This window comes from Athene noctua, chromosome 1 (assembly GCF_965140245.1).
Source record: "Athene noctua chromosome 1, bAthNoc1.hap1.1, whole genome shotgun sequence".
Classification (NCBI taxonomy): Eukaryota; Metazoa; Chordata; class Aves; order Strigiformes; family Strigidae; genus Athene; species Athene noctua.
Window position 1 is genome coordinate 202,941,786 of NC_134037.1, and position 23,884 is coordinate 202,965,669.

Below are 23,884 nucleotides of genomic sequence, written 5' to 3' on the forward strand. Positions count from 1 at the left end.
AAACAATCACTCAGGTACTTTACAGATATACAGAGCATAAATATACAAGTGAAGGGCTGACTTCTGTATAAAGAAAATTAATGTTGAAGACTCTACTCTAAACAAGGAAAGGCTAGTCTGATTTCTCCCATGTATTTTTGTAAACTGAATTTACATAACTGTGATCAATTAGTACTTGGTATACACTGACTGCTATCATCTTTATTAATATTGTTGTTCCTGTCTTTGTTGCTGTCATCATTATCATTGTCATTATTTTATAAAGTGGAATTGCTGTTTTCTCGTGACCGGATAAGCAGACTAGGTCCCAGAGGCTGCATGTGATCACATTTTGATTCTTCATTGTGTGTGTGTTGGAGGATAAAGGGAAGCGAAAGACAGGTTTAAAAAAAAAAAAAAAAAAAGTTTCATTGGATAAGTTAGGTTTTTTAAAGTGTCCTCTTACCATTTGACACCATTCAGAGAGAAGACTTGAGAACAGATGGATTTTGGGGTTGGTTGCAGGACAGGAAGTTCTGTAGGATATTCCTATGTAGAAAAATATTATGAAAAACACAATGAAGTGTAATCAGTATCTGAAAAAATATAAATATCAATCATATAATGGTTAAACCTCTTATAAATACATTTTCAATAGTCGTGGTAGTTTAAATAACAACAATTATCTAAAATCTTAATGTTAATACATGCTTAGGAACTTTAATAAAAAGAATCACTTAACAGCTTACACTAATTTTTATTTTTATTTTCTTACATTTGTTACATGAAGTGGTGCTTTATTGTATGGGTTTAGTCACCTTTCCTAACACTGTTGACACTGTAGATTTTCTCACTAATTTGTTGGTTTATTGCTATTACTATACATGAAGGTTAGCAAAGTGCCAGGAAATTAAAAATACCTCTTGACATATTTATTAGGTATTAAACATCTTTAGGGAGTGATTAAATAACAGTGACCATTAAGTTTCTTATAAAACCCTTATTCTTAGACTAAATTCTGGGAATACACTTGCAGTAAAGAGATAGTGGGTTAGGACTCACATGTGACAGCAGTTCATTCTAGTTTAGTAAACTACAATACATGAAATATTTTTACTGATAAAAAGAGTGTAGATTACCTTTCTTTGAAATCCCTCTCCTATTTCTCATCCCTATTTCAGAATATTGTATCTCTTATATGTTAATTGCTGTTTTATATCATTAAACCTCTTCTGAGAGTTATATCTGCCCATCGGGATAAGATTACATTCATTTACTTATTTTTAGCAGCAAGTTTTCGATTTTTTTCCCTCCTTCTCCCACTTAATTAACTTTTTCTTACACTTTTTTTTTTTCAAAAGCCAATGTTTTTATTTGATAAATTTTATGTAAGCTTATTTAGTAAGGGAATTCTCCCTTGCCTTTGAACAGATAAGTTGGATAAAGAATATTATATGACTTGTTATTTGTCTGCAGGTGTGTCATAACTAAAATTGTTTTGTGCTACTAGCAGTGGTATAGTTAAAGCTACAATTTCTTCAGTACTGGAATAATTTATATGTTTTAATAACTTTTATTAAGCTTTTCTTTTTATACTTAAGGTCACAACAAAATCTTACCACAGAAAGGGTTCTGATGAATAGCATTGTTCATAACAACTAAAAAAGTCAGAATCTGGATGTAAAATCTATATAACTAATAACTCCCTGAAATATATTTATATTACTTAACACAAAAGATATTTTAAAAATGTAAATAATTCTAAAAACTACACAAAGAAAAAAAAGGAAATTTAAAATCCTACATAGATGTTCTCAGAATTAACTTTGTGGATTTAAATCTATTAAATATCTTCCATTTCAAGTGACTCAATCTCATACACATCTCAAATTAAATATCACATATTAAGTGTAAATGTTCATATAAGATGAAGCGTTTCATGTCCAGAAGCTGCACACAATACTGTTCCATGCCTTATCTAAGATGTTCTTACAATGTATAGGTTATACTGCCAGCTATGAGACACAATTACCCTGAAAATAGTTAAAGTGGCATACAAGTGGAGGAATAGCTGAAAAGTTCATGACATCTGTAAGAAACCAAACTTATCCCTGATTTTCTAGCTAGTGCTGCACTATTGAAATCTCGGAGCAGAGACAGGAAAACAGAAATCCTTGTATCAGGCATTCAAGGGATGCATAGTAACTACTTGTTGAAATCTCTGTCAATACGTTTGTTTGTTTGTTTGTTTGTTAGTTTACTTACTTATTATGTATGTGTTTATATATATTACAGAATCACAGAATTGTCTAGATTGGAAAAGACCTTGAAGATCATCCAGTCCAACCATTAACCTAGCACTGACAGTTCCCAACTACACCAGATCTCTCAGTGCTATGTTGACCCGACTCTTAAACACCTCCAGGGATGGGGACTCCACCACCTCCCTGGGCAGCCCATTCCAACGCCTCACAACCTGTTCTACAAAGAAATACTCCTGATATCCAGTCTAAACCTTCCCTGGCACAACCTGAGGCCATTCCCTCTTGTCCTATTGCTTGTTACTTAGTTAAAGAGACTCATGCCCAGCTCTCTGCAACCTCCTTTCAGGGAGCTGTAGAGGGCGATGAGGTCTCCCCTCAGCCTCCTCTTCTCCAGACTAAACACCCCCAGTTCCCTCAGCTGCTCCTCGTACGACCTGTGCTCCAGACCCTGCACCAGCTTCGTTGCCCTTCTCTGGACGCGCTCGAGTCATTCAATGTCCTTTTTGTAGTGAGGGGCCCAAAACTGAACACAGGAATCGAGGTGCAGCCTCACCAGTGCCGAGTACAGGGGTCAGATCCCTTCCCTGTCCCTGCTGGCCACGCTATTGCTGACACAAGCCAGGATGCTGGCCGCCAAAGAGATTTAACTCTGGTCACAACAACTCTCTGGGCCCGGCCATCCAGCCAGTTTTTTACCCAGCAAAGCGTGTGCCCATCCAAGCTGTGAGCACCCAGTTTCTCCAGGGTAATGCTGTGGGAAACGGTGTCAAAAGCCTTGCTAAAGTCAAGGTAAATTACATCCACAGCCTTTCCCTCACCCAATAAGCAGGTCCCCCTGTTGTAGAAGGAGATCAGGTTTGTCAGGCAGGACGTGCCTTTCATAAACCCATGCTGACTGGGCCTGATCATCTGGTTGTCCCTCATGTGTTGTGTGATGGCACTCAGGATGAGCTGCTCCATCAGCTTCCCTGGCACCAAGTCAAGCTGACAGGCCTGTAATTTCACAGATCATCTTTCTGACCCTTCTTATATATGGGCATCACATTGGCCAATTTCGATCTGTTGGGACCTCCCCGGTCAGCCAGGACTGCTGGGAAATGACGGAAAGTGTCTTGGCGAGCACCCCAGCCAGCTCCTTCAGCACCCTTGGGTGTATCCACTGGTCCCATAGACCTGTGTGTGTCTGTGTGATGCAGCAGGTCACTGACGATCTCCTCCTGGAATGTGAGGTGGCGGTTCTCCCAGTCTCTGTATTCTGGCTGAAGAGGCTGGATTCCCTCAGTACAACTAGTCTTACTATTAAAGACTGAGGCAAAGAAGGCATTATTACATATATAACTATTCCGTTTTACTCAAGTTGAAAAATATATTCTCGGTGTCTGAAGGATACAGTTATTCCTGCCTTATCTAGTATAGCAGAAAAAGGTCTCAAATCATGAGTTAAAGATATCTCACCTGATCAACTTCTGATGACTAGGCTGGGGTTTTTTCTTGTATTTATACATTAACTTAGAAGCTTTAATATTTCTGACATTGTTACATTTTCACTGTTTTAATTTGTAAGTGGGTTTGGTTGTTTAATTTTGGGATTTTCCTTCTAAGATCACTTTACTGTTGAGGCAAGTTGCCAGTGACAGACCTACTGATCTGATCTACCAGAGACTAGATTTTCACACTGCCATAGGAGTGACTCCAGGATCCCATCACTTTTTATCTATTTACCTGCATGTCTTACAGGATGCATGTGCAACTCTCTGAGAAGTGCTCAATAAAGTATGCATCCTGTCAATAAGTAGTCCCTCCATAAGAGGTACTGTTGACCTACCTATCGGGACCACTAAGTGAAATAACAGGCTTCTCACCACTGCTATTCATTCATAGTTGCCTGAGTTTCATACAGTTTTACAGACATCTCATGACTGTCATGGACCATCATCTGTTAGACACTTTTATCAGAAGTTATTTAAATCAAAGTTCTGTCAGGGCTGTAAATGATCACTTCAGACTACTGTCATTTCTCTTGGCTACATTCTATGCTGTTCACCTTGTGTTGGAAAGATTTTAGCACCAAGAAATCTGTTCCCATGTCTTGAAACTGCTTGTTTTATGCACCTAGAAAGATCTTGTGAATGCACAAATTTTGCAGAAGGTGAATTATTCACACTGTTATTTTCTCAAGATGTCAAATATTCAGCAGTACCATCAGTCTCCTCCTTCTCTCAATCCCTTTCTCATCAACTGATTCCAACTTCAGAGTTTTGTAAGGTCTGCCATCTCCCCAGCACTAGCAGGGATGGAGAGTGGAAAGGACAAGGTGGCAATGGGGCTGTAATTTTTTACTCTTATAACCATTTAACATATTGTGTTTACTTACAAAATATACTTCCTTCACATTTTCAAAAGCCTTACCAGCAGCAAATAAGTAATAATTTAAAAAATCTTAATCATGAGCCTATTTTGAGGGATGCTGTGCTGCTAGATTAGACTTTTTTTTTTTTTTTTAATCTCTTTGTTTTTCTCCAGTTGGAGCTGCAAATATACAGAAGTCCACTGCCGGAAAGGTGAGATGTACCACAAACGGAAGCCGATATTACATTAGAAGTGTCAGCCTCATTTACATTGTAGGGGCAAAAAGAATTAGGTATAGGAGGAGGTCTCCATGACTTGATTCCATGGATCACAACTTCATCTGAAACAAAATGTTTTTCTACCCCTTGGTAAAGAGGGTGTCTGCATAGCTAAGTTTTAGGTGAGGATACACAGAAAATTATCCTACCTTTCCAGATGGCTTCAGCAAGCATAATCACTGCCCTCTGTCCTCCTACTCTCTTCTGCAGCATCCTGGGTCTGGGAGTTCAGCAGCACTTGGACAGGTACAGAGCTTTTACCTTTAGATGTGTTTCTAAAGGTCAGAATAGGAGGCATCTTAGTACCTAGTAAAGGGTTGCTACATAATATGGTATGTTTTTTTCCATATCCATCTATTTAATTTGCTGCCTAATGCCAAAATTTGTTTTGCATCTCTGATTGAGGAAAAACTAGATTAATTAGTTTGAAAACCACTTCCCAGCAAGGGAGCTTAGAGTAAAGGGGACATCAGATATGACGGCATCCTACTGATTGTAACAGGGCCCTAGGATCATGCCTTGCAACCTCTCCACCCTGACAAGGTACTGCTGCTTAGAATCAGGGAATCACATAAAGAAAGAGGAGAAGTAGAATGACCAACTCATATCATAATGATGCTTTCCTACACCTTCCTAGCTTGCTCTGAAAGGTGACTCTGATGGTGTCAAATTTCTGCACATGTCCCTCTGGAAAAAAGGCCTGGAGAGAAGAGGCAAAGTGTATGACACTGCCCAGTCATTACCAGATCTGCTGTGACTACCATGGGAAATCCATACAAGTCTCAGAGTATTTGATGCCATGGGAAATATGTTATGCCTTCTGTGTTTAACTTTAAAAAATACTGAAGAACTTATTTTGTTCTTACTGAAAACCAGTATCATGGATAAAAGAAGATGCAGAAAATAATTCTGAAGAATCTCACTGAAAATAAAAAAGGAGTTGGAAACATGATTATGCGTAGTGTCTGTGTTGCTACTTCTCCATCCTTATTAATTTTCTCACTCCTGAGTACTTGCTCATGCTCACCACTGACAATAGCTTATTTCCTTAGTGAAAATATTAAGATGGTCATCACATAGACAAATACACTATATGACAAAAAAGCCAAATGTAAGGATATAAAGCATTACTAAGACCAGGGCATCATGAATAATCAAGCAGTTAATTGTAAAATTGTCATCACTGTGTTTTGATTCAGCCAAGAAGCCAAAGGGAGAGAGTGTGAAGAAATATCTACACAGAAATATCCATGTGCTAGTGAAATGTGTTCAGTGCATGCTTTGGTGTATCAGTTTTTTCTTAAGAACATATAGAGCACTGGGCTAAATATTGTTCTGATTTATACCCTATGTTACCCCACTGACATATAAGGAAGAGCAGAAATACATCTGCCATATGGTTAATAAACATGTTAATATTCAAAGTAGCAGAAATGAATTTATAGTTCACATGTGAACACCAGATTATCTCTAGTTTTTTGCTGTAGTTTCCCCTTGTGTAATATGATAGAAGACATTATATAAGTATTATAGATTCTTATGATGGGAGATAACAAAATTCTAGAGTGTGTTGGTTGGTAAAAGCAATCATTTTTCACATTAATGAATTACAGGTTTACATCACCATTTCTATTTAAATCACAGGATTAAGACTGCAATGGTTGCCAACAAAAAAATTAAGCATTTGCAACTGGGCTAATAGCATTAACTATTTTGAAAAGGTAAATAATCCTGAGTATTCACTAGCTCCCTTATTCAATCAACAACATGAATTAATACCACTAAATTTGTCATTACTTGGTACATCCTCCTTTTATTGTCTAGGGGAGCTTTTCTTAAGAGGAACTGAGGTTTTTCTGGATGTTTTTATTCTTGAAGAGTTTCAAATGCCAAAATATTTATACTGAAGACTCAAATGGATAATCTATTAAATTATGTATTAAGTAGTATGCATTATAATTCAGATGAGAATTATTAGAATATGGACTTTTCTGCATCAGATAAGAGTCTTTTTTTCTCCCTATAGTAGATAATTTGGATCTGTTAACAGAGTTGTATTTTTGAACATTTAAAGGCTTCTATATAAAAGAATATTTTGTTCTAGATCTAAACCTTCTGAAATCCTTTATTTTCCTTCCATAGCACATCTATTGTTATTGGTCAATTATTATTTTTAAACTATTTAACTTTTATTGTAGTAGAGCATAAGGAGGTCCCATGGTGTTACTTGTTTTCACTTTCAAATAAGAATAAATCATAAAAATATAACAAATTCAAGAGCATAGAATTGCCTTCTTGAGCAGAATTTTCATGTAGAAGTATTGTCTGCGGTACATTTTCCTCATGTTCAGGCAAACAGACACGCTAACCCTCTTGTTATAATTTGTTCTTCAGAAGGGGTACTAATCTGTAGAATTTAGAAAAGCACAGAGAAATCATCTATCAAATAGATAAAAGAAAGATACATTGTACCATGGTGTGATTGTTTTCCATCAGAATAACAATTTTGTGTGATACATAACAGTTACGCTGATTAAAAGAACAGTATTTTTAGATCTCCAACTAAAATGGCTTATTTTTATAGAACTATATTACAACCTAATCTCTGATGATATCTACCACTCCTACTGAACACATTCAATCTAATTTTTTTCTTCTTTTGTAAAAATGAATTTAATATTTAAACTTTTAATGGTTCTTGGAGTTAGCAAACTGCCTCTGAAGGCAGGTTTGGTACATTCAGAAATAACATTGTGCCCTACTAAGAAGAGGTAGAGTTTTTAGCATGGTTAGGCAGTTATTGGGAAAAAAAATGGGAACAGATATAAGGATCTTGCAGCATTAGTGGTTCTTGGTAAGTAATTTACTGGCTAGGTTTGGCTTTAAAGCACGTATGTGTGAGTTGGTGCAATGTACTGTAGGACTCCAGGGGTGAGATAGCACATGTAATGTGATGTGCATGTGTATGCATCTGAGAAACCCACTTTGTGTGATTGACACTTCACTGCTTAACACTTGGTTCTTTGTAACTTGTTTATCCAAGTGCATGATATATTCTTGCACAGCATGACTTTTTTTGAGGAATGACTTATGATAGTCCAAGCCTATAATTTGATTTCAGTAACAGGCCTTCTGGGACTGGAATATTTGTTCTAACTTGACTTTGCCTCTCCCTTGCTGAAGTACTTCACACAGAATATGCACACCCACCAGCCACCACGTTTAACAAAGTGTGCTTATTGTCCTGTATTGTAATCTGAAAGGTCAGGGCAATGAACCATTAAATATTCAATTTATTCATGTAGGTACATTACATGTGTTTTAGTGTTTTCTTAAATGATTTGACGTTAGCAAAAGAACATTGAGGCAAAAGAATCCGTGTAGAAGAGATAGGCCTTAGGCAATACACATCAACAAATCATAACAGTTATTAAAAACAGATTTAATATACATATTGTTGGAAAAAACCCTACTTTCATTACAAGAGCATTAGCTAGAGGTTGACTGCTCATACAATTTTCTGTACATTAACTTACAAATTCTATTAAACTTCCTGATAAAAACTCTTTTATAAATGAACCAACATCCATCTATTACATATTCAGCCTCGGAATATATTAATTTTCCATGTGTGATGTTATAGCATGCTGATTCTGAGAACTTTATCTAGAATTTTGGCTGATGTGTTTTCCTTTTTTTTTTTTTTGTTAAACAGACTTTGCTTCAGCTATTTACTCACTTACAGTGTCTGCTTTTCATAAACATTGAAAGATAAAAAATTATTGGCCCTAACATTCACTGTCCATCAATTTCTAAGTTACAGACATGAGTATCTGGCCAATTGCATATTTATAGCTGTGACCATTCATGAACGAAATTCGTGATTTCATCTCAAGGGGTAAAATGTCACTGCAAAATCAAGACCATTTTTGGAAAGTATTAGGATATATTGCATAACACAAGAATAATAAAACAAATTAAAATATTAATTATAAATTACTTGTGCAGATCTTGTGAAAAACATGTCTCTCTCCTATTTTTCCTTTTCAGGATTCTGCTGGCATGAAGACTACAAAGAGATAAAATTATATTCTTCATATTAGTGGACACTTTCCAGAAGTATATAATTTTACTATTAGAAATACAGACTGTAATTTAGTGTTCACAGTATCTGCTGATTTGAGAAATTAGCAAAACAGTATTTCACAAATAATTAATTCAAACAGCTGGCAAGGGACAGTACTGACCTACAGAGACTAAATGTGAGATGATAATTTAGAGGCAAATTCTTCCAAACTACTTGTATTGACCAGTTTCTTACTCTGAAATTATCCTAGTGAGATCAATAGGATTACTGGAACAGTAATGTGCTAGTTACTCTGAGAAAGCCTGGCAGAATCTGACCTTTAATGTGTCTTACTGGTCAAATTTTTTTTTTTTTTTTTTCTGTCTATAGATGTTAAACAGCTTTACTGTAATTTCAAGTTTGGAACTTGAAAGTTTATACACTTATTTCAAAGAGAAAACATCGGGTTTATTAATTTGTTTTCAAATGTAGTTCTGTCAATCTGCTGTTAGATTTATGATAAACTTTTTTAGACATAATAGAATACCTGCACATTCTTTTTTGTACTTTTTTCCATAAATATATTGGTCTTGCATTGCCCTCTTAGAAGAATAAGACCTCTTCCTCTTTTTGTGAAACAAGAAAAATATCATCTATGTTTGCTCTTCCTCACTCTTGAACTACTGAGAGCAATACAAAATTTGACATTGATTCCAGTTACAGTAAGAGTAGAGACTTGATCCTGACATGCTGAGCCCTCTTATGGATCGTATACTCATTTAGTGGTGCTTGACATATGCCTGGATCATTCCCTAAGTATGTAACTTTTGCAAAAGGTGAGTCACTTCAATATTTTTTCTCTTCAAACAATAATGGTGACTTTTTGCAACTATTTGAGAGGGAAGAGAGACAAGGATGGGATTCTGAAATTATTTTCTACAGAATAAATTCGTTTTTGAAATGTATATATTTTTCCTTTTGTGTGTTAGTTGCTGCTGTTGCTGCTGCCTTACACTTATCTTTGTTGCAACCTTTTTTTTTTTTTTTTTAATTCTTTTTTTTTTTTTCTTCCATGTGCCTGAACAGGATTGGTTGGCTTCATGTTCTCATGCTATTGTTAAAGATGTTTCTATGGTGAGTGATTTAATTTCACTAGATTTGTGGCTTTCTCCTGCTGTGCCTGTATAATGGCATTGATGCAGATTGTTGAAAGGGAAAGTCTCAAGCCAGGTGGAGTTAATTAAGATGAGGTAGGTACCCCCCAGTCCTTCTCACATGCAAAAAAGTATAAAGCAAACCTTGCAGCTGATGATATAACAAATGTAAATATATTTTTGATGACAGATTATGTCATTTTAAAAAAGAGTGAAAGCAACTGAAAACTAAGACAATATACTGTCTGCTTAAATTGCAATTCCCACTAAGGAAGAAGTAATTTATTTTCTGTGAATAACTGAACAGTCATAGGGTTTGAGAAAAACTCACTTGAGTGTTAAAATGAGAGGACTTGATACACATGCAAGAAAGACACAAGACCCCCCTCTGTCCCTCCCTGCAAGACTCTGTGTTATGCTCACACAGGGTTGATATATTGAATTTGGAAATTCCTCTAAGTCTTGCTAATAAAGTTACTGAAACTGATTAGGGACAAAAGGAAGCAGATGAAGCCCTGTATTACTTGTGACTTGTTCTGTTGGGGAAAGACATGAGGCGCTCAATATTTTTGTGAAGACTGACAAAATGTGTAAGCTGCAGAAATGTAGACATGTTTAAACCATACTTACAGTGGTGAACTGACATGAAACAACACAGAGAGAAAGACAAATATAACGAAATTTCATACTACTTTAAGCAGGATAGATGGAGGAAGTTGCTTTCACTTTTGCTTAAATGAGTATATTTTATAAAATTAGTCTTAAGTGAGTACAACATGATACACGGAATAGAATCATAGGTAAGACCAAGCAGAAACTTGCAGATCTGTGATAAAGAATGGAGCTAAACTGGGCAAAGAAACGCCAGATCTGGAGCTTGATGGATTGAGAAGGAATGAAAGGACAAAACTGGGAAACAGCTAATAGCCACAGCATGCTTTTCTTCTTGATGAACTAATTTCCCCGTGGAATGTGTTTTGCAGCAGGAATATGTTTGGTATGAAAAAGAACTGAAAGCATACGCAGCCTATCTAAGGTATTTTATCTAATCTCTGTGTTTATTTTAAATCCATCAGAACAGAATCTCGGCACTAACAGTCTTTTATAAAACAAAGCAGTCAGAGGCCTGAAATTACCCAGTGTCTGCTTACACCATCTGAACATATCAGGTTTTTCCCCTGTCTTACTCTCCAAGGGAATATTGTTGGGTCACTCAGAGGTGACTGCAAGAATGCAAATGAAAAGAGATGGGTCTTCACTTTCACTTGTAAGGTGCTATGGTCCAGAACTTGGTCTAATTTTTGATGAAAAGAAATTCCCTGTCTGGTAAACAGACAAAGGTAGTTTTCAGGATCCTAACCCTGGTCTCCATCTGTCACAGTTACTAAAAGACTACAGCTGCTACACTGGGTCAGAGTAAGAAGCAGGTATGAAGGAGTTATGGCCCAGTCCTTTCAAGACTTTGAAGAATACTGCCAACATTTGGCCTTGGAGTACATTTGATGCCACCCAGGTAGAGAGAACAACAGAGAAATCATCAGAATGATGTGTTCTTTCTGTGCTGTCGAACTTGGGACATGCACTAAACAAGACAATTGCAGCCAAATGTTTCTCATATCTGAATTCTTCTTAAGGAGAAAGATAAGAGATGAAACATAAAATTATGTTTCTGAGTATTTGATTAGATAACGGACTTCAGAGTGATGTGGCAACGGTACATAGCAAGGTATTAAATGAGTAAATGTGATTGCAGCTTGAGTTGCAGTTCTGGGCTTTCCTCTTTCTAGGAGTTCTCATAATAAATATGGAAAAAGGAATCCTGGAGATACTGAGCCTTCTGTATCTGTTGTGACATTAACACATTTCTTCAGTTCCTTCTGTACAATCTATTGATAATGAACATGTCAAAGTTAATGGAAGAAAATTGGTTTGGATCAGACTCATAAACTAGTTACCTAATATCTGGGAATAAGTCCAGATTTCACCTGCTATGTAGTAAGGGAAATGCTAAGGACCACCATGAAAATAAATTAAGAAAATTTCCAACACAAACCTGAAGGTGAAAACAAAAATAGATGTTTTCTTTGAACTTGTAGTAGAAATCTTTCAAAGTTAAATTGCTACTTTCATTTTAAAAGATAATGTCTAGCATCTATAGTAATTCCAGTTTGACCTAAAATAGTTGAATTTAATCTTTTCAGTCAAGAGCTTCACTCATCAAAGATATTTTGAAGTTTGAAATTACTTCTAAAATTCAAAATTAAAAAAGTAAACCCATCTGTTACTCTTGCTTTACAGAATTCCTGATTTTTTTTTTTCTGAATCTCTTGAAAAAGTAGGATTGCCTGTTATGCACAAAGTACACTAACATATTATTAAGTATTTCAGACACCTTCACTCCTAACTCGGAAAGAACTCAAAACTCAGACAGAACTGTGAGTGAAGAAGACTTTTCTTGTGGACCTTCATCAGGACTGCAACTCAGAGGCTTAATTTTGTAGGAGCTACAATAGCTTTTAGAAATTCTCTGTATGAATTTTCAGGATCCCAGAGAACTTCAGCACGTGTCAGGTGTAAACTGTCTCTGTATCAAACTGCCATCCACTCAGGTGCTGTTAACCAGAAACGAGGTCATTTTTGATATATGGCTTACACAACTTCTACTTTGTAGTTCAGAGCTGGGTTCAAAATTAAGAGAACTTCTTCATTTTCCACTTTCAATAAAATAGTTTTTCAAAAGACACTTTGTCCTCTTAATCACACTATCACACTATCTGTCAAAGTAGCCAGACTGTACAGTTTGTTCTGCCACGGGATGAAAATTTATTCTGCTGAAGTCAATGACAAACACCTACAGGGATAGTATTTCACTCATGATATTTCACCATAATATATCATGACTCTAAATGAAGTGGTGATAATTGAATTATGATTACAGATGAGTAGCAATGAGAAGAGACAATGGAAATGCTGTTTATATTTAGAATTATGTTCCAAAAAATGAGTTAAATGAAAATTTAAAAATGAAAAGCAAATAAGAAAAACGGGAAAATTATGTCATGTTTTGGCCTATTTTTTAAAGATTCACATATTTGATCTTTGATTTCTTTTATTTATCCCTTCTTCCTCTATAGAATATAACAAAATAAATATTATTCGAAGGTGTCTTTGTTAGTTTTTTCATTTATAAATTTTTGAACTTCTTTTAAATTTAAGGAAAAGAAATAGTAGGGAAAAAATATATGAAGAGGGAAGTAAGCAGAAAATAATAGCAAAAATATTACTCTGAAGTAAAGTTGTAGTTAAATATTTCATTGTTAAAATCAAACCCTTATTCTGGACATTCATAGGGAAAAAAAAACCAACAAAAAATGTATAAAAGTTTTTAGTAAATCACAAGCTACAAGAAAATCTGTACTGTACTATGGTCACATATATTTATTTTTTTTTAGGGTTTTTTTTTTTTTTTTTTTTTTTTTGTAAGCCTTTGGGGAAGGACACCTTAAAATGTCTATGTATATTAGACTTACTGGAATGAGACCTGCATTCTGATTGGCTGCTAAAGCTGAATTAAAGTTATTAATAATAGTTCTAATAAAAGGATGAGAAAAGATAATATCAAAATCTCCCAGCACTTTGTATTTCCTGAAAACTTCTATTGTAGAAGAAATTATCTTATCATGACTGATTTTCCATCAAGAATGTTTAGGCATGATTTTGAAAGCTAGTACAAAGAATAAAAGCAAGGGGGGAAAAATATAGTTGGAACACAGCATATTATACAATGTTGAAAAGTGTATCATGTTAGAAAAGATTTAAAAGAAAGAAAAAAATGTGTATCGCTTGAAGAGGCTTGAAAAAAATGACAGTTCTTAGCAGTAAGCCCACATTTCCATTTCTGGGCTCAAGGGACTGTTAAATAACAAGCAATTTTTTCAGTTAGAAGTAGATGTAAATGGCGGCATTCAAAAACTTGTGAAAAGACTGTTAAAACTGATTTGGTACCTTTTAGAATACTGTGGCAGTGCAGTTCTACGTATCAGCAGAAAGATTTATTCCCTGGAGAGAGATCAAATAATAAGAGAATATTCATCAAAAAGCCAGGAAGATGGTATATCTTAATGGAGCCAACCAAAGTATATCTCAGAATGACACAATCAATAGTAAATGAAATATTAATCCCCTTTAATGAGTTTAAGATGGAACTGACAAATAAATCAGACTCAAAACTTATTTCCAGCTTAAAATCAAATGTGAGGTGAACATTTTAATTATATTTTTAAAGGCTTGTTTTTAAAGTTCAATCATGAATTCAGGGTGTGTGGGTGAAACCAGGTGAGAATCATAGTATAGCAACTCCCTACTTGTACAAAAAATGGAAAAGTGGAGTTCACTACAGTTTTTGTAGTTTTAAATATAAAATCAGTAATGAGGGACACGTATCAGAGTTTGAAAACTTATTTTAATAATATATTTTTGGTTGCACATTAAAAAGCTGAAAGTCTTGTAATTTTGAGCATTAAAACAATACTTGTGGTCTAGATAATCAGTCATCTGCTGCTCCATTGACAGATTCAATAAAGATTCATATAGGTAGAACTAATGCTGAAAGTCTTGCCAATGTTAATATATATAATTTCTTATTCATTATTCTTCCTTGCTTCCTGTACTTTAAAAATAATAATTGTGTGCCTTTAGTTGGGAATAGGAAAGGGAGAAGGTAGTTGACCAGCTGCATAACATAAGTAACTAATGTCTGGAAATTAATAAAAAATGAATGATTGAACATAAGTATTTTAGTTACATTAGGAATGTTGGAAAACTGGAAAGACTTTTACAGAAAGAAGGATTGGCACACAAATAAAATTATGTGGTAGACTTCAAAAAAATTCTAATAGCAGGATTAAATACCTTTGTATTATAAATAATAGTAGTAAATATAGGTAAATGCAAGCAGTAAATAGCTGCACAATGAATAGCCACCTATATCCCAAATATATACAAGAGAACTAGCTTCCCAGCTGTATCTGATGTGAATAAAGTATACATTTGCAAACCTGGTTGAGGCATGAACAAACGTAGCTTAAAGGTTGCCAATGTTTAAATTAACTCTTTGGGAAAAGGAATATATTTCCTTTGAGCATGTACAATGCCTAGGTAAATGGCACCCTAATCCCTAATGAGACCTTATCTACACTGCCAGAACACAAAATGTGAGAGAAGGAATAAAAAGCCCCCAACCCACAGCATAAAACTTCTTTACTCTATTGTCTGTGTTCACAGCTGCAAACCTTGCAGTGAGTAGGAGCAGCTCTCCAGATCCTGTAATTTACAGCAGTGCCAAGTGAGGAGTGTTGTAACAGAAATCTATTCTCTTCATCAAGCATGTCCTTGCCCACATCCTTTTCCTTACTGCACAAACAACACAGAGGGTGACAGTCTGTGCACATATAACAAATACAAATTGTGACTATTTTAACTTTATATTTTCATTCCTCTGTTGATTTGCAATTCTTAATCCCCGAGTACAGAAGTCCTTTGAGAAAGTATACATAGATCTGTTAATTATTATGTGTTAAAATTAATGTAAATGATTTTAAGAGAAATTTAACACTTATTATTAGACTCTGACATTTCTGTCCCAAGTGGTCTTATCAGCACATTAGTGCTGCAAATTCCTATTTACTTAAAACTGACTGAATTGTTACGCAAGATACCACTTCATATTTTTTAAGGACGCAAGGAAATTTCTAATTTTGTGGAGACTGAAGAGAAAAAAAAAAAACAACAACAACAACAAGAAAACAACAATTGTGAAAATGTCAATGAGTTGCCATATTTCACAATGAGCATTAAATGCTCTAAAGCAGTATTGAAGCTTTACAGTGTCACCAACAAAGACTTTTTTTGCATCTCACTCCATTTTTCTTCATCTTTTTGCAACATAAGGTTTCTGCCATTTTAATTTAGAATAACATAAAGAATGGAATGTTGTTATTTCTGATGTTCTCAGTAAGAGGTAGTAGAGCTATTAAGCTAACACCTAAATAGAGATTTTGAGTCTCTCAGCATTAAGTGTCTAAGTTAAAAGACTTTCTTCCTTCTTGTTTAAATTAATCATTTTTATTTTCTCTATGCAATTGTTTTCAGAAATTTCTTGAACTGTCTAGTTAACTACATCTAGGTTATCCACTTCTAGTTATGTCAAACCATTTCTCAGAGTTTTCTTTAAGACGGTTTAGCCAATTTTTGTTTATCCTGGTATTTTTGTATTGGGTCACCCTGACAGTGATTCAAGGCACTTGATATCTTGCTCTAAAATGTCCTCACCAGAGAGGCTCTTCTGTTACTTATATACAAAGCCTAAAAGACTACCCTCCAGAGGATGCACTCACAATTAGGGACTGAACACGTCCATCTTTGTTCATCAGAACAATTGAAAGAATGAAAGAAAGAGAGCAAGAAAGAAAGAAGGAAAGGAAGAAAGACTCGACATAAATATTTTCCTACAAAATGTACTAAGACCTCAAATACAGAAACCTAGAAACAAGAAAAGCAGGCAAAGAGTAAAGAACTGTAGTGCATGCACTGGCTATCTGCAGAATATACCCACTTGAAAGTGAATATTTTACTGTCATAAAGTGATAGATAACAGGGGATATGCCTCACAAATTTTATTTACAAAGAACCAAAGGATGGAAGAAGGTGGGTAAGGAGGGAGACAGAATAATAAAATATAAACTACAATAAAATAACATTTTCTCTGGGATTTGGGATTAGTTTGACATTGTAAAATTGTAATAGACTATAAATGAAGAAACATATTCAATAAAAAAAAAATGAGTTTGGAGGATTAATGTAGTAATTTTGAACTTAATATATTACTGAGGTAAACATAAATAGTTTACTCTGGGAGCAGTTTTTAAAATTTATCACCTTATGTCCATGACATTCATTTTCAGTTGGCTTGGTGATTTATGATGATACAATAATAATACATAATAATAGTGTTTTGGTTAGGAAGTTTTGTAGAGTCTTAAAATGGAGTCTTACACATTATAACACATAATAATAGTATGTGTATACTCAGGTGATTTACTGACAATATCTGTATCAGAAACAGCATCCCTAAACCTTTCAGAGATGTTTTAAAGAGGTATCATTGTCAGAATAAAAATTATAAATGTTAGGCACTGTTATTTTTTAAATTGTCTGAGGGTTGCACCACTTACTAAGTTAAATTAAACATTTTGCATTTTACTGAAAGGAGAATAAAGTCTATGATCTTCACACATTTATAAATAAGGTAAGCAGAGAGCAGTAAAACCTTTTACTGAGATTTTCAGTGGGGCTTCTCTGTTCTCTTTTTCTCTACATTTAAGTGACTGCTTTCTCTCTCCACATTATATTGGATGATGTCCTTACTGGTGCGGGGTTGGCTAGTCAGTGGCTGAGAGTATCTAACAAGTTCTCACATTCTACTTCTTATGGGAACTATATGTTACAAAATTGCCTCTATAGAATTACCAAATGATAGGAGTGCTTTTCAGGCAGTGTGAGTATCTATTTGACAGTCTAATACAGCCTGCTAACACATTGTTTCAAACTTGATTCCTTACGAGTGGTGAAAAATTAAATGAAAAGGGGTTTTCTGCATGATGTTGCAAGATAAGTTTTTGTTTGGTTTTTGTTTGTTTGTTTGTTTGTTTGTTTTTGTTTTGTTTTGTTTTTGGTTTTGTTTTAACAATTTAATCCTTATTTCATTAGTATTAACCACTCAGTGCTGGAGATGTATGACTTGTTAACAAGTGAATCAATACCAAGCATCTGGACAATAAGAGAGAGTGGGCATATGCTCTGTCGATTTAGTCCACCAAATATCATATTGTACTGACAGTCAATACTGAAAAATCTGTTGAGTATATAAACTGTTTTGATAAGATATGAGGTGTGTCCTTTTTCTTAATCTGAAATACAGGTTGGAAAATACAAGTACTATCTGAGGCATATGAGGAAAAATAAAGAAAACTGGCAATATCAATTCAATCGTAAACCAAAATGCTCAAGGAAAATAAAGAAGCAATGAAGTTTCACAGTTACAAAGATAAAAAATGAAAACAATAAAATTGCTATTTCTGGAAATATGGAAGAATTCAAGTTCCATTAGTGGGTAGATGAGTTGAAGTCTATGTTCAGAGGCTGAACCAAATTTTTTAATACAAATAATTATGATACATGTCAGAAAAGTGAAATCTACAATATCAGTACAATAAATTGAAAGGACTAGAGTATAAACCTGAGTGTCTGAGCATGTTGTAGTATATATCCAGATGGGATTTCACAGATTAAAGTTATGCTCAGGACAAAGAATGAATTTAATGTAGCACAAAATTCCTCATTTTTATATAATTTCAGTAGCAAAAAATAACCTTTCCAACAACATTATTTGAGAAACTCTTAGAAATTATTCAAGGAATCAGAAGCTTCCTTGAGCTGAAAGGCTGCTTGATCAATATTATAGACATCTATCCTGGAGGTATTGACCTATTGACCAACACCTATTGTTCATGTCCACAAACAACAAAGTACTTTTTACATTTCATTAAATGCTTCAGCACAAGAGTAGAAAACTCATTTCAAAGCTAAAGGTACTAACACTGCTTACCAATCCTCAGGGAATTTTTACCATCCTCATGAATGTATTTGGACTCCTGTTGATTGGAAATACAATTCCTTGATGACCACTGAACAGAGGTTCTCTGAAGAAGGAAAATTTTAGTCTACTCTGCCATATGTTTTGAAGACAAATGCAAAGACAAACTCACTTCTTTGGGAAAAAACAGCAAAACAAACCCCAAAAGCCCCTCTTGTTTTAGAAAGTGCTTTTCTGAGACCTTCATATAATTATTACCTAATTAGGTCTCAATATATATCTAATCTGAATATAAAACATAAGAATATGGAAGTGTTACCATGGTAGTAAAAATATATTAACATATTCCTGAAGTCCTAACAAAGGTCTTTAAAATGGTGAAGAACATAACTTTCTATGCAATTGCTTTCAGATGTTCAAGTGATGTGGAAATATATAATGAACAGTCTGTCAAAACTATTGATTTTCAAACTCAGTCCAAAGGGTTATTTCTTTATAGTGGTGAGCAGAAACAGATGACCTATAAATGGCTGAAAGTACCAAAGACCATGGATAATACTCGATAATATAATTAACAATTAAGTGTACATTTAATATGCGGTAAAAAGTACAATGATAAAAATAAAAAATGTGTAAGTGTATATGCATGCATGTGTATGTGTAAATTTCATAATATAAATTTATATACTTGTAACCCTTGTTATGGACTTCACTGTCAGCATCATGACCAAATTTAAGGGGTCATTAAAACCAAAAGAATGGCCAGAAGCCTCAAATGCTGGCCAGAAGCCTCAAACTTTATAAACAATGTTCAATGAGATGAATTACCCTATTAATAAATATGAACCAAATTTCTAACAAATTACATTTGTCTTAAAGACAGAGAAGAAAATTCTAGGATATCACATCAATGAGGTAACAGTAACTCATTCTTAAAGTGTTAGAATAATAATATATTTTTCTCTGAAAAGGAAATTCTTAGGCAGAGTTGTTTGCATCTTCATACAACACAGGGTCTGTCTTCTGCATTAACTCTCAGTCAGATGTTCCGCTATGTAGTGTGTAGCTCAGTTTAAACTGATCTGATCCATTGATTCACCATTTTTCATTAGCCAGTTCTGCTAACAGTCACATGTTGTTCCCCCAAGCTGCACCTCTAGGCAATGGCTCACCCTGCTAGCAGCTCCTGCGAGTGCCACTTGCACATGCCATGCTGCATGACACAGCCATTCCCTAGTGCTGGGCTTTGTGTCACCAGCTGTTCCTGGCTGGTTAGCTGTGTTCCTGTCAGCTAGATCTTACTGTACACCTCACACGGTCCCTGCTACCCTTAGCCAAACTGCATACATTTTCTGCGAGCTTCACCTCATGCCTTTCTTTGCTCCTGCTAGCTGTGCAATCATACAACTGCAGCTCATGCTGCTCCTCATTCCTCAGTTCTGTAATGAATGGCAGATTAGCTAGCCTTGCTTTTGCTGTATTTAAGGATTAGAACTAAATGCAGGAAAACCTTAGAAAATGCTGAAGCAGCTCTTGCTGTCTCATGCATTGAGAAAACTTGTAAGCATATTCCTAAATTTTCTTTTTACAAATTCCACCCTTCATATGCCCATGCTGGAAGCTATTGCCAAAGTCTAATGTTCCTAAACACCCCATGAAGTTGTAGAAAGTTGTCCAAGACTTTTGTTCAATTACAAACAGAAATAACCCTCAAACCTAACAACAAACACAAAACCCCCATTTCTTTTTAAATCCATGCTTTTTTTTTTTTTTTTTTTTTTCCCCTCTCCATTTATCTCCCTTTAGTTTCATCAGAAAATAACAAAGCACAATCAAGAAAAGTCTGGACTGCCTTCTTATCTGAATTTATGAAATGTAATAAGGAAATAATGGGGTTTTGCTTCCATTTTGGATCTTAGCCATCAGGCTTTACACACATACTTACATAAACTCACTCATCCACACACAGACACTCATAGATGTATAAGCGTATATACAGAGGAAAATACATCATTTAAGTATTATCTGCAATTCTTAAGCAAAGCAATATTAAACCTATCAAGGAAGTTTGAATTATTACTCTGGTATAAAAATGTAGAATTCCTTGACTTTGGTCAGCTGCAAGACATGACATATTCAGTCAGGGACAAAATAATCAACTTTTGTCATCTGAAACTGTTCTATATCAGTTTTCATGCTGCAAAAATAATTGTTAGTACTGAGAGCCAAGTGTCCAGTATTTGGCTGTGTACATCCTTTTACTTTACCAAACATCTATATTTGGTCATAATTTACCTCTAATGAGGTCTAGAGGGCCATCTGAATTTGTGTTAACTTTTACACCAATAGGATTATTCAAAATTCGTAATGCTGACACCTGAAAATCTAATTTGACTCTTGTGCTCAAAAAGTGCGTTGAGAAAAATCACATAAAGAATCAGCTGAGCATATCATGAGTAAAAAAGCAGCACCATCATCACATGAAAAATAACCCTTAAAATATGGCAGGCAATGTCACAGATGATATCCCATAGAGGGCAAACACTTACATTTGTGATATAATGCACTACCTGTACTCTAAGAATAATTTTAACGTTTTGAATGTTTTAAACTCTTTCCTCATTTTTGACTTTGAAGAAGTGGTCAAATATCTTGATATCCCCACCAGTTTAACTTGAAATAGATAGGTCACCTCTGTATTATGAATACAGTGAAAGATTTAGAACAATTCATAAAGACAAGTTTGCATTTTTTCTTCTGAACTTTCTCTATATACAGTGCATCTTTCTGTCAGTTCCTAACAAATAAATTAAAATCAGCAACCGTCTTCTCCTTTTACTGAGAAGTTGAAATAATCCACTTCCATAAAAGATATAACCCTAAGAAAATATCTTGTTGAACAGAAAGTTTTTTCTTAGTATTGTCAATATATTGGAGGGATTGTTAGCAATATTGACTTCACAGTATCCTAGAGAAACTAAGATACACAATAAATGTGAGGAAACACAATGTAGACAATGTAGGCAACCAAAAATTAGTAACAACCTAAAAGTATACTCTGTCTGATTAGTGCTTTGGCTTTACCTGAAGTGGGCTTTTTTTAGAAGTGGAATAAAAAAATGGGAAGGAAACCTTTTCCTGCATATATATCTATTTTTTAAATTAAATGCCAATAAATTTCTAACCAAAACATTATTTGAAATGTGAATTTAAAGTTCAGTACTTTGTTCTAAAACACTGAAAAAAATATCTTGTATTAATCTACTTTCTTTTTTTATCCAAACACAAATTTTAAGTAGTCTTTTCTATTCTAGAGAAATTTTCTTAGTGAAAAAAAAAAAAAAAGCAAAAAAAAAAGCTTCTATTTCATTATTTGTGGCTTCTCTTTAAGAAAAGTGATCAATAGTGACTTCATTCAAATTTTCAAAGTTTGCTCTATTATTCAATCCCTAATTTGTGATTAATGTAACCAAAATGCAACACGGAAAGCTCACTTCAAGGTCTTTGGATAGGCAAGACAAGAAATTGCAAGATACACTTTGGTTGGATTCCTTTTAAACTCCCCATGTTGCTTGTTCTAGCTCACCAGGTTTATGAATATTAGATCATGGAAGAACTTTTCCTGAAAGAAGCTACCAGGTTGTCTCAACTGTTAGATTTGCTCCTTAATTCCCATTTGTGTATAAGGATATCCATCAGATGTATAAGGTCTATTAAAGCATTGCTAACACATTTAGAGGAGTCTCGATCAGTGATCACCTCTGAATATGAACCTTGGTAATTATTTGATGCATTGTTATGTAACAATATTTTGCTAAACTTGAGTAAAAGACAGAAAAGAGAATAACATAGTCACAATTATTTCCTGAGATTTTTGATTACCAATATGAGAATTAAGCTATGAATAACCATGCTGATAATTTTTCTAACAAAATCAGTCTTCCTCATGAGGCGCAAAGTAGCAATCAGTTGTAGAGGTGACTGGAAGGAATAAGTAGTTTGGTTAATGGTTTTGAATATAAAAACCTGAAGTTTTTCAAGCTATCAAGGAATTCCTCTGTGACTCTTTCCTAAAAGAGAATTAAAAATCCAGGTGGTAATCTTGTCAATTTACTGTGTCATTTGTAAGAGATTCAAAAGTTTGTTCATTCAAAATCACAAAAGATAGTAGAAAACAAGAAACAAGTACAAGAAAAACAGCTTCAGTGAAAGTGAACCAAGATCTCTAAAAAAAGTTATTTCTGAGACAAACTAAAGATAAACTATTTCTGAGACAAACTAAAGAAAACTGCTGTAAGAGTAACCAAGCACTCCAATGCACACATATCTTGACTAATTCAGTTCTTAAAGGGCTAAGTGAAAGAATCATACATAGCTGCAAGACTTTAAATTTTCAACCTATTTGAGGCGTAATTTATGGAACAGAAGCTTGGAGTCTGAAATATATATATACTATTTGTGGAGGCAAAGTGTTTTAATATTTTGTCATATAAATCTGTAAGTGTAAATTACATTAATAGCAAGTTTTCTCAGTTTTTAGTTATTAAACAAATGTTATAATAAATAAATATCAGGATATACGCTTATGGTTGATCTTTTTTAAAACCTCTTAAGTAACAATTTCTGCTTTTCATAGTCATGCCAAATAGCCCTACACTCCATGCTTATATTCCATGAATCCAAAATTAATTACGTAATACTTAGTATATATAATGCTGACAGCAAATATTAGGTACCCAGTTTTTAGTTTAACAGGAGTTATTTTGCCACTTGCCGTTGTTTTTTTCTCAAAGAGCACTTCTTGTATTCCTTTTTCCTTCTCTTTTATACCTAATTTATCTAAGACACACAAAAAAAAAAAAAAAAGAGAAAGAAAAAAGAAAAAAAAAAAAAGAAAGAAAAACCGAAAAACCCTAACACCTCTATGTTGTGAAGTTAAAAGAAAGCAGTGGTTTTGCATAGGCTTAGACATGTAGAAACTGTAATAATATCAGTTATATGACAAATGAATGAAGTAGAACACCCCAAGAACTTTATCAGAAGATAAATCATATCATCACAAAACTGAAGAGTGTTTGAGGCATATACAGCATTTAAGACTTATTCATGGAGCAATTTCATCCAAACCTCATTTAGATATT